Source organism: Adiantum capillus-veneris, chromosome 2 (genome assembly GCF_014529385.1).
Source record: "Adiantum capillus-veneris isolate H3 chromosome 2, ASM1452938v2, whole genome shotgun sequence".
NCBI lineage: Eukaryota > Viridiplantae > Streptophyta > Polypodiopsida > Polypodiales > Pteridaceae > Adiantum > Adiantum capillus-veneris.
In genome coordinates this window covers 52780389-52792050 of record NC_140932.1, presented here as the reverse complement: position 1 = coordinate 52792050, position 11662 = coordinate 52780389, and the positions used below count along the sequence as shown (strand labels likewise).

The 11662-nt window shown below is 43.0% G+C and overlaps 3 pseudogenes; all 3 read left to right on the top strand.

Annotated features, from left to right (window-relative positions):
* The first annotated feature begins 2738 nt into the window (after positions 1–2738).
* LOC147462792 (putative receptor protein kinase ZmPK1) lies at positions 2739–4492 on the top strand (annotated as a pseudogene).
* Positions 4493–10000: 5508 nt separating this feature from the next.
* LOC147462791 (uncharacterized) lies at positions 10001–10730 on the top strand (annotated as a pseudogene).
* A 64-nt stretch (positions 10731–10794) lies between these two features.
* On the top strand, positions 10795–11448 carry LOC147462790 (putative receptor-like protein kinase At5g18500; annotated as a pseudogene).
* The last annotated feature ends 214 nt before the right edge of the window (positions 11449–11662 follow it).

Here is an 11662-nt window from a genome sequence, read left to right as displayed (position 1 = left end):
GTGGGTGACCAATATATGGAGTAAGAAATAAAGCAGATGAGTGAGAAGAAGCAAATTACATTCAATAAAGGTGATGAAAATTATTTCGTTTTGCCGGAATATCTTGGCTGAACAGCGTTTGAAAGTGACTAGAAAATGGTCGGCCAATGGTCAGTAGTAGTCACTGGCCGGTTAGCCGATGGTTGGTAGTCCACTGGCTAGTGGTCACTCAGTGGCCGATGGTCGAAACCCAAAAGTGTATGGATGATACCTGAAATTCAATGGCTGGTGGTTGATATTCAATGGTGGGTGGCCATGTTCAAAGACGGGTGATCGTGAGTTTCAGGCTAACTTGTCTACCCGAGGGTGACTGACTACACATGGGTGCATCAAAAGCATGGATGGCTACCTCTCATGAGAGAGGAAAACCCATAGAGGCTCCTTTTGATCTATAAAAGGAGGCCTCTTTTACACATGAAAGAAGTGTGTGTGGTGGTAAAAGAGAGTGAAAGTGCAAAGTTATTGAGTGGCTTCTTTCCCATGGACATAGCTCACACGTAGGTGAACCACGTATATTGCTCTCTCTCTCTCTCTCTCTCTCTCTCTCTCTCTCTCTCTCTCTCTCTCTCTCTCTCTACAATTTCTCTTGTGTGAAAATTATCTCCTTCCATTAAGTACACCGCTCTAATCTATATTTAGCTATTCATTTATTCCTAACACAAGAGAAATTGGTGATACTAAGGTGTTGACCAATTTTTGTAATCGGTTTTTAATTTTATTTTATAAATTTGGGGTATCAAAGCGTCATTTGTGTATAGTTTCCTTGTGTTGTGCATTTTCTCTTCATTTTTTTCCCACGACAAGTAGCCTGGGACTAACCCAACTTACCTTGCAAATGCATATCCCCTGACACCGCTATGCCCTCCACATGTAAGTTGGCTAAATGGGAAAGAATATGCAAAGAAGCTATATAAAAAACTAAATCCACTCTAGAGAGCTAAATGGGAAAGGAGTTTACAAGTTTTATTTTTTTCTTTATATTTAAAAAACTTGTAAAATTAAAAAACTAAAGTGTATTAAAATTAATTCTTGAGTGTATTAAATATTTAGTTTTTGTATTTACAAGTTTTTAATTCTATAAATTTTAATTATTATTTTTATATTTAAAAATTTTATTTTTAAGATTACAAATTTGACCACTCACTTTTATGACCTGCTATACCCACCATTTTAGTCCACATGGCATCTACCTATTTGCCAATTCCATGAGAGAGAATAATGTGCGAGGTCTCACTTTTATAGAAAACCTCATTTCATGTCTTTTAAACTGTTTATGTCATTGAGGTTTGAACATCTTTTCACCTTTCAGCTCCGCCATATTGGTTCACACACTTGACTTGCCACATCTTAAGTCCATTTATTTCCATATAAGATGTCACTTCCTACTTTTGTTTAAAGGAAATATTGCATTACTAAGGGAATGGAGTGAATGAATTATGAGCGGGGACAAATATGAGTTATTAGGGTCCCCATAGGCACACTAGTTTAGTACACGTGAAAACGATTATGCAAATGAAGCTCAACCACAGTTGTCCACCAAATATATGGCATGGTGGCACCCACATAGTGAATGGATGTTGATTAGCGTTAACTTCTTCTAGATCTTAATGAGGAAGAGTTGTGACATATAGATGGAAGAGGTAACCATCCCAATAATATAATTTTGTGATAGCTATAGTTGAAAGCAATATAAAGATGATAGGGACAAAATCCTACTGGATCCAATTAAAGAAGGGCTAGTTGGAGTATTATTTTGTCTCTTTTTAATTAATTTGAAGAGTGCTTAAGAAAAAATAAGAGTCAAAGAACATTTCTTACAAAATCGTGTTTAGTCTTTTGATTTACAATTTTTTAATGAGTTTCATCTCTATAATTAAGAGCATTATTTGTGGGATGATGATCCACAACTCATTAAGGGGATATTACTAGAATAGCCTTGAGATTTGGTAAAATTCTCAAAATGTTCATCAAATTTCAAAAATTCAAAATTTAATTTAATTGGATGAAAAAAAAGTGAGATTTAACGATGGCAAGACTCATTTTTTTTAAATGGAATCAAAATATATGTTGCGGAGTGGTAGGATCAATATATGTAGTTGGTAGCTGTGATACCGTCAATACATCATCTTCAGAACATAGAAATGTCAAGAGACTCGTCAACGCTCATCATGTGCATCAACTAGACCTTTGGTATGCATCAATCTGCAACATTTATGAGTCTTCAACAAAAATACATCATATCAACTAAGCAAATAAGTTAACCTATGTATGCCTATCAAAACTAGCATGCACTTTAGCTATTGGACTTCTGAATCACAACACTCAATCTCCGTCTTCAGTGAACCAAATGTGGAACAACATGTACCATAATCACAACTCCAACTGTGTTAGCATCCATATTTAGTGAAACACTAAATATGGAGGCAGATAGCATGATGAAAAGATGTTCAAGGATTGGTTTCAACACTGATCAAGAATAAAATGCTCCCCTTTCAACGTAAATATGCAAAAAATTCTTCCCTCTCAAGGAAAATAGGCAAACCAGGGCATACAAATAGCCATGCTAATGACAATCTTGGTTAAGAAAGCTCCTCCCTTTAAGAAAATCTCTCTCTCTCTCTCTCTCTCTCTCTCTCTCTGTGTGTGTGTGTGTGTGTGTGTGTGTGTGGGGGGGGGGGGGGGGGGGGGGGGGGGGGGGGCCGAGGCTGCAGAGAACACATGCCGCATTCCTTTCCCACCATAGATCCCCTCTGGAATTCAGCCGTGCCACATAGTGACGAGGATATGGAGGCGGCTATTTAAAAGAGCAGCTTATTCTGCTACCAGGCGCTTCACTGCATTAATTTCATCTCTCTCTCTCTCTCTCTCTCTCTCTCTCTCTCATCTGCCATGCAGCTCCGTATAGCACAACCTTCATTCCTCTCGCTGCTAATGATCGTCGTATACTGGCCAGCCCTTCATGTCGATATATTGATGAGCCATGGTGCAGCACGGAATTGACCCCTTCTTCAACCTCTGTATGGACATCCCCCATTGGAGCCTTCTCTATGGGCTTTTTCTCCCTCTTGCCCAACACCTACTATGTGAACATCTGGTATTCCTCCCTCCCTTCCAACCAGAGCATCGTCTGGACCACCAACCGCAACCAGAGCGTCGGCATGAACAGCATCCTTCGCTTCAAGCATGATGGCCGACTTGAGCTGATCATTTCCAATAATGCCGGTAGCGTCATCACCATTTGGGCTGCTCCCACCCTCCTCTTTGAAGGCATCGTCTCTAACGCCTCACAAGCAGAGCTCCTGGACACTGGATCTTTGTCCTAAGGGACAACACATCAAGAGTTGTATGGCAAAGCTTTGATCACCCCACAGACACTCTCTTGCCCACCCAAAACTTCACTTTCCTTCACAACCCCTCCGGCCTCGTGCCTTGGATTGCACCCAATGATCCCTCGCTTTCGCCCAAATACAGCCTCATCTTCGGAAGTGGAGAATCCGTTAATGGACGCATACGCCTCCTCTTCCAGGACACATTTGAGTACTGGTCGGAGCCGCCTCCTGGCGTCGACGACGTGCTCTTCAACACGGGCTCCATGGGTACACTTAGCCTGTATAATGGGAATGGGAAGCAAATATGGGTCAATGTAAGCTGCAATGAGTCAGCACTAGCTACCAATAGCATGAGAAAGTTACAACTCAGTGTGGATGGCAACCTTCAGGTTCTCACATGGTCTACTGCATCTAAGTCATGGAAGCCTCTCTGGAAGGCCCCTGTATTTCCAATGTGATGTATTTGACACATGTGGGGAGAAAAGCATTTGCAACAAAAATCAGGACACCAACCAGTTACTCGGAGGCGGGTGCCCCTTGCCAGTCTCACAACTAGATCAGAATGTATGCACATGCCCAGAAAGCTTTACGCGCAATGGTTCGAAGTGCGATCCGCCCCCCTCCCTAAACTGCTCCAACTACACAAGTGTCATGAATCAGACATCTTTTGGCTTCCCCGGATCAACCAAAGAGGACTTCAGCTCTTTATCCTTTGAGGAGTGTGAGGAGAAGTGTCTTCATGACTGCAATTGCACAGCAGGCTCTTACGCAAACTCTTCATCGTCCTGCTGGCTATTCCGAACTGCTCTTCACAATGGTGTCGGATCTGGTGTGTCTATCTAACATCCTTCATCAAAACCATAGCTAGTAAATCAGCTGATGGGACAGACAATAGCCTGCCCTCTTATGCCATGGCTCTTATAGTGTTGTCCACCGCCTTAATAATTCTCCTCGCACTTTTCATCAGACAGAAAATAAGATCCAGGCAGTCAACAAGGTTCCGTGAGGTATTTGTCGACCTCAGTCGGCTTGGCGGGCCGAACCAATTCTCCTTCTAGGATCTCTTCATGGTGACTCATGGATTTCATGAAGATAACAAGCTCGGAGCAGGTGGCTTCTGTGAGAACTTAGAGATTAAATTAAATGTGATTAATATCACTATTAATTAATATGCTAATGTCAAGACATAAGAGAGTGCAAGATAGGAATAGAGCAATGACAATAGATTGCACTTGAATGGAGAGTGAAGACCTTGTTACAAATGAGGGCAGCTAATGGGATTTATATACAAGTTAAGGGAGTGAGGATTATCCATCACATGGGAATTATAGGTAGGTGGGAATAGACACATGTTGAGACTTGCATAGGTAAAAGGGGTCCATGTGGGAATTAGGGAATAGAGGTAGGTGGAAAGGAAGTCCACACTTATTAAAATCATAAGTTACTTTTACATCCCCTCTTAAGAGTGGACTTCTCGTTGTAACACTGAGATTGATGAACAAAAGAGCTTTGTGAAGTAGCCATGTCGTAGATACATGCTATCCCCCCTCAATGAGAAGTTCATCCGGTAGGGATCAAACTCAAATTACGCGATGAAGCTGTTTGTTTAGTGGTGGGCACAAACTTGGTGAGAAAGTCTGCCCAATTTTCTACAGATGGAACATACACTAGCTTGATGAAGCCATTTGCGACTAATTCTTTCAAGAGATGGAAGCTTATCTTAATGTATTTGAGCTTGGATGAGAAGGAAGGTGATTCTGTAAGTGCGATGGTAGACTGATTATCACAAAAAAGAGTGATTGGATCAGTCGATATATTGAAGGGTAGCTTCAATTCGTTGATCAATTCAAAGATCCAAAGAGCCTCGCGGGAGGCAAGAGCAGCAGCAACGTATTCTGCTTCAGTAGAAGAACTTGCAATAGAACATTGTCGTTTGGTTTGCCAAGAGGTAGGACCACCAGCCAAAGTGAATACATAGCCCCCTGTAGAAAAACATCGAGGGTCATCGCCAGCCCAGTTGGCATCAACATATCCTGAAATTGAGATGGGGCTAGAGGAGTCATAATAGTAAGTGAGGGCATAGTGTTGAGTGGTGCGTAAGTAGCGAAGGGTACGCTTTGCAGCTTGCTTGCGCACTTTACAAGGCGTTGACATAGAGCGAGAGAGGATATGGCCTGTGTAGGAAAGATCGAAACGGGTGCAAGAGATAAGATAACGTAATTGTCCGCAGAATTTTGGAAAATGAAAGGATGGGCAGTAGAGTGCATCAGTGTGAGTGTAATCATGAAATTCAGGAGCAAGCTTGTGCTTAACAGGCAAAGGGGTAAACTCAGGGGTTGAAGCAGACATACCATAGAAGAGGAGGAGTTCTTCAATGTATTTGGATTGGGATAATTGGATAAATTTACCTGCTGGATCTCTTATGACTTCAATGCCGAGAAAATAAGTCATAGGTCCTTTGTCGGTTACTGGGAATTCATGAGATATGCAATCAATTGCTTGTAGCAATATGTACTCTAATGTGCCAAGAACAGGAATGTCATCCACAAAGAGGCCTAAGATAGCCATGCCTTTAGAGGTCTGCCATATGTAGATATTGTAGTCTGCCATAAGACGTTCCCAGCCACATTTGAGCAAGTAGTGGTGCATGCGGATGTACCACTCTCGTGCAGATTTTTTTAAGCCATAAATGGGCTTATGCAATTTACATTCATAATCAGGGTGGTCAGGGTCTTCAAAATGAGGAGGTTGTAGCATATAGATGAGCTCTTGGAGCAAGCCATGTAAGAAGGCAGTTTTTATATCAAGATGATGTAAAAGAAGATTAAACTTAGCAGCAAGTGCAATAAGAAGCCGAAATGCAGTCATACCCAGTACTAGCGAATAGGTGTCGAAGTAATCCACACCTTGTTGTTGAGTGAAGCCGCGAGCGACAAGGCGTGCCTTGTAGCGATCAACTGAGCCGTTGGGGTGGTATTTCTTCTTTAATAGCCATTTGCAAGAGACAATGTTATGATTCTTAGGAGGTGGCACAAGCTCCCAAGTGTTAGCTTCTTCGAGGGCTTGGAGTTCATCCAATATAGCAGCATGCCACTCCTTGCTCTCGCTAGAAGCGAGGGCATCGAGAACAGAGAGGGAAAGGGCATCTTCAAGAGGCTCTGGTGGATGTTCAAGAATCATTTCATCACTGAGGACAGCAGAGAAATTGGTGGCTTCATAGATCTTGCGAAGAGAGCGGGTGCGACCATGTGAGCTAGAGGTAGCTTGGTCCAAGTGTATAGCCGAAGTGTGTTGCGATGGCGAGGTGGCAGAAGTAGAGCTATGAGGCTCGAATTCGTCGACATCTTCTGGGATGGGAGTAACTGGCAAGGTTTCGTGCGAGTTGCGAAAAAAAGGTGAGACCGGTAGCGAAGGTGATGGGAGCTCACGAGGTGGAGCACCGAGTGTCTGCGGTGTGATGGAAGTAGCGGTAGTCGGGACGGACGGTGTTGGTGATGGTGTCAACTGTGAGGAGATGGGTGCAAGAGGTGGTGCAGGAATGTTGCCGATTGGTTGTGCATGAGAATGCGAGACACGAGGAGGTGGATGGGCGATGAGGAAAGGCCTTTGGATGGTTAAGGGAGGCTCAAGGTTGTGCCTAGAAGGGTGGGAAATTTGCATGGGTGTGTGTGTGGGTGAGGCCGTCAACAAAGATTGATGAGAAGATTTGCCTGAGATGCTGAATTCTTCATCAAAGACGACGGTGCGGGCAAAGATAAACTTGTGATGGTTTGGGATATAGAGGCGGTATGCCTTAATGCCAAACCGATCACCATAGCCGACAAAAGTTGTGCGTTGAGCACGTGGTGATAGTTTTGATAAAGGTTGCATCACAAGTGGGTATGCAATGCTTCCAAAGATGCGAAGGTGGCCAAGATGAGGTGGGTGACTGTGCCAGAGGGTGTAGGGTGTAGTAATAGGATTGCGGGTGGATGGAATGCGGTTTTGAATGTAGCACGCAGTGGCGGTAGCTTCTTCCCAATAGGTGTCTGGGAGGCTAGCTTGAAGAAGCATGGCACGAGCAGCTTCAAATAGTGTGCAATTCTTGCACTCGGCACAACCGTTTTATTGTGGGTGGTCGGTGATGGATAATTCATGTCGAATACCAGCAGAAAGACATAGATCTTTGAATGCATGAGAAGTGTATTCCCCACCATGATCTGTGCAGAGAGTTTTAATGTGACAGCCATGTTTAGTCTCAACTAATGCCTTGAAGGTGCAAAAATGAGAGAAGGTTGAGGATTTCTCGGCCATGTAGTAAGTAGTTGTGTATTTTGAGAAATCATCTATAAAAGTAAGCATATACTTATTGCCAGTGAGGGAGTTGACGGGCAATGGGCCACAAACATCAGAGTGGATGAGGTCGAGAGGTGCAGTGGCTCGTGATAATGAAGTGGGGAATGGGACATGATGTGCTTTAGCAAGAATGCAGCCCTCACAACGTGTGACGTGAGTGAGGTGCTTGGGAAGACCTAGTGCAAGTTGGCGATGAGTGAGTTGGTGCAAAACATGTTGAGAAATATGTCCTAGTCTATAATACCATTTGAGTGTGTTTTCTTGTGTTTTTATGGATGATGCAGATGCATGTGCAGGCGATGAGTCACCCAATGGATAAAGACGCCCAGTTTTGGGGACCAAAAGTGTGACATACTGACCATCTTTGTTTAGTGCCGAAATGTGGCAGCCTTCTCGCACGAATTTGATGATGATGCCATTGTCGGTTAGCTCGCTGACAGAGATGAGATTTTTCTTGAGACCAGGGACATAATATACGTGAGAAATAGTGGTGTGTAGGCCATTAGGTAGGTTAATGACAGCATCTCGATCCATAAGCTTTGGCGAGCTAGATGCTGTTATCACAGAGGCATACTTCTAGAGGGTGTAGGCTTGAGGGGGTATACATAAGAGGGGATGCTGAGAGGCTATTGCGGATCTCATTTTGGTGCCTCCAAGGAAACCCTCAGCAAAGGCCTTCCATGGAGGACTTGGTTGACATGATCAAAGGCCTCAAGGCTATGGATGCACCCTCCCTCTCTGGCCTCTTTGATGGCCCTCTTCCTTCTTCTCAAATTGCTATCCGCCATATTCTCATGAATCACTCCTCTACATCAGAAGCTTCCACAATATATTGCCAGATAATCTTTCCCAAGGCCGATGATCTTTGGGATAATCGATTGCTCGGCAGGTCGGCCTGTACTAGATCTAGTCACCATGAGAACAAGTGACTTACTAATTAGAGAATTTGAAGACTTTACCTTTTCTTTTTTGGCCTGCCGTCTGTGGCGACTGCATATTTTTTGATACGTTTGGTTCATCTTACGTGTCATCTCTTTTAAGAAGTGTCAGCTTTTGATCAAACTCTCCACCACGTTAGACTTCTTGATGAGGCGCCCCATTGAAGAAGGGACAGCTAAGTGTGTGTATTTTCATGCACAACACAAAATGACAAACTCCTACCCTATCTCTGAAGTGTGAGGAAGTTATCTAGTTATCTTTCAAGCAACCACATATACTTCTTTAGGCACATCCCTATCTTCATTCGAGGATTGGGGTATCATGTCTCCTCCACCACGTGTGTGCCTTTACACAATTTTTTATTTTTTATTTTTTTTATTTTGTTTGAAAAAGGATTACAAAATTAATATATCTTATATTCTTTTTAAATAAATATTTCAAGAAGTAGAGCAAAGGTCAGATTAATGAAGACAATTGCGGTATAGCCAATTTACGTTCTTAGCCTTTCCAAGGTTCCTTTTTACCAAACAATTAAAAGAGTTCCTTAATTAAATCAGATATTTTTTATTTATCTGATCCCACTTTGGATCCATTTTTCTTCCTTCGTTCGCATCGGCATCAGGTCTATCCAGATTATGCCGATTGTCAGACATATCTACAGGTCTCACCACCCAGTCGGGATACACTTCAATCCGATCCCATTTCTAGGACATTGAATGAACTCAAGCTCAAAACATAAACCAACAATTATCAATCCTAACCAAAAAGGATCATTCCTCGTTGCATTCCACAGATAAACACCTGTGTCGGTCTTTTTTCAATCATATAAGTCAAGTTTCACACTTAAAACTTCTATGTTATGTTATGACTATCCACGTCAAATCTTCTCGGTAAAGTTTTAATCTTAGTTAAAATTTAAATTGAGTTCCTTCAGTTATAATCCCTTAGTTCCTATTTCTTTTTAATATCTGCTCAAACAAAACCTTAAAAAATATAACGAGTCTCTTGGGAGTTTAAGGTTTTATCTCGACGTAAGTTTCAAGTTAACCCCATCTTGAACGATTGCCATTTGTTTTTTTTGCACTATTTTTCATCCATGGGACATCTCCATGGAAGCGATAGGAGTTTTATGTTCAAACAACATGGACATCCCTTCCGTGAAGCTATCCTCTTATCCTTCCTCCTCCATATCACCATTGCAGAACACATTTGAAAGAACGATACATATGCTCTTTATGATGATCTTTGCTCTACACTGGGTCGTAAATTGCAAACATAGAACTTGAGAGTGCATCAACTTACAATTGTAAACTTCGTTTGAGTGATCATGCAAGAGTTAATGCTTGATTGTGGAAGAGTAGAACCATTTAATGAATGATCAGATAAAAGTAAAATGCAAAGTTCAAACTCCTTCAAACTCTGTATGGACATCCCCATTGAAGCCTTCTCTATGTGCTTTTTCTCCCTCTTGCCCAACACCTACTATGTGGAGGATGTTGTTCATGCTGAAGCTTCGGTTGCGGTTGGCGGTCCAGACAATGCTCTGGTTGGAAGGGAGGGAGGAATACCAGATGCCCACTTCACGCATGATGGCCGACTTGAGCTCATTTCCAATAATTCCAGTAGCGTCATCACCATTTGGGCTGCTTCCACCCTCCTCTTTGAAGGCATCGTCTCTAACGCCTCACAAGCAGAGCTCCTGGACAACACATCAAGAGTTGTATGGCAAATCTTTGATTACCCCACAGAAACTCTCTTGGCCACCACTTCACTTTCCTTCACAACCCCTCCAGCCTCGTGCCTTGGAATGCAGCCAATGATGCCTCGCTTTCGCTCAAATACAGCCTCGTCTTTGGAAGTGGAGGATCCCTTGGGCGCATACGCCTGCTCTTCCAAGACACATTTGAGTACTGGTCAGAGCCACCTCCTGGCATCTACGACGTGCTCTTCAACACGAGCTTCACAATGGACTCCATGGGTACACTCAGTCTGTATAATGGGAATGGGAAGCAAATATGGGTCAATGTAAGCTGTATTGAGTCATCACCAGCTACCAATAGCATGTTTGATTGATTACATCAGGTATTTGTCAACCTCAGTCGGCTCGGCGTGCCGAACCAATTCTCCTTCTAGGATCTCTTCATGGTGACTCATGGATTTCATGAAGATAACAAGCTCGGAGCAGGTGGCTTCGGTAGCAATCAAAAGGCTTCATCAGTTCCGCAGGCGAGGCTATGAGAACAATTTAGTGAGAGAGAACAGATATTTCATGGCAGAGACCGAAAACCTTGCATTTATAAAGCATGTGAATGTGGTGAACCTGATCGGCTTTTGTGCAGAGGGAACGGAGCGCCTGCTTGTGTATGAGTATGTCGCAAATGGCTCTCTTAGCGGTCATATTTTCTCTGATTGATTGCTATTGACGCAGCAAACTGGCATACATTACTTGCATGCGCATTTCCCAAAGAAGGTAGTACACAGGGATATCAAGCCAGACAATCTTCTTTTGGATTATAAATTCAAGGCCAAGGTTGCAGATTTCGGGTTGTCTCAAATCATGGGTCCAGAGAAACCGCATATTACCAACAAGACGCCGTGCGGGACGTGGAAACACATGGCGTCAGAGTGTTGGCATGTGGGAGCTCTATTAACAGAGAAGAATGATGCCTACAGCTTTGGGATGGTGCTCCTAGAGCTTGTGAGTGGGAAGATGGTCACAAAGTTGAAGGAGTACGAGCGGAAGTGCGACGCAAGAAAGAGTGCGAGAAGAAGAGCACAAAGATATGGTGAACTCGCTCTACTGTAATGTGTAGAGCATAGTGAGTTCTTATAAGGTTTTTACAAAAGAACATGTGTACATACTTGGCGACCCGCCCACTTACCTGGGCGACCACATTGGGCTTTATACCCAAACAACCTCCCACTTAAAGTCCAATGTGGTACTTTAAGTGTGAGAGAAGCTACTATACAAGCTAATATACAAGAGATGTAGAGAAGTGATGTACTACCCTACACCTAAC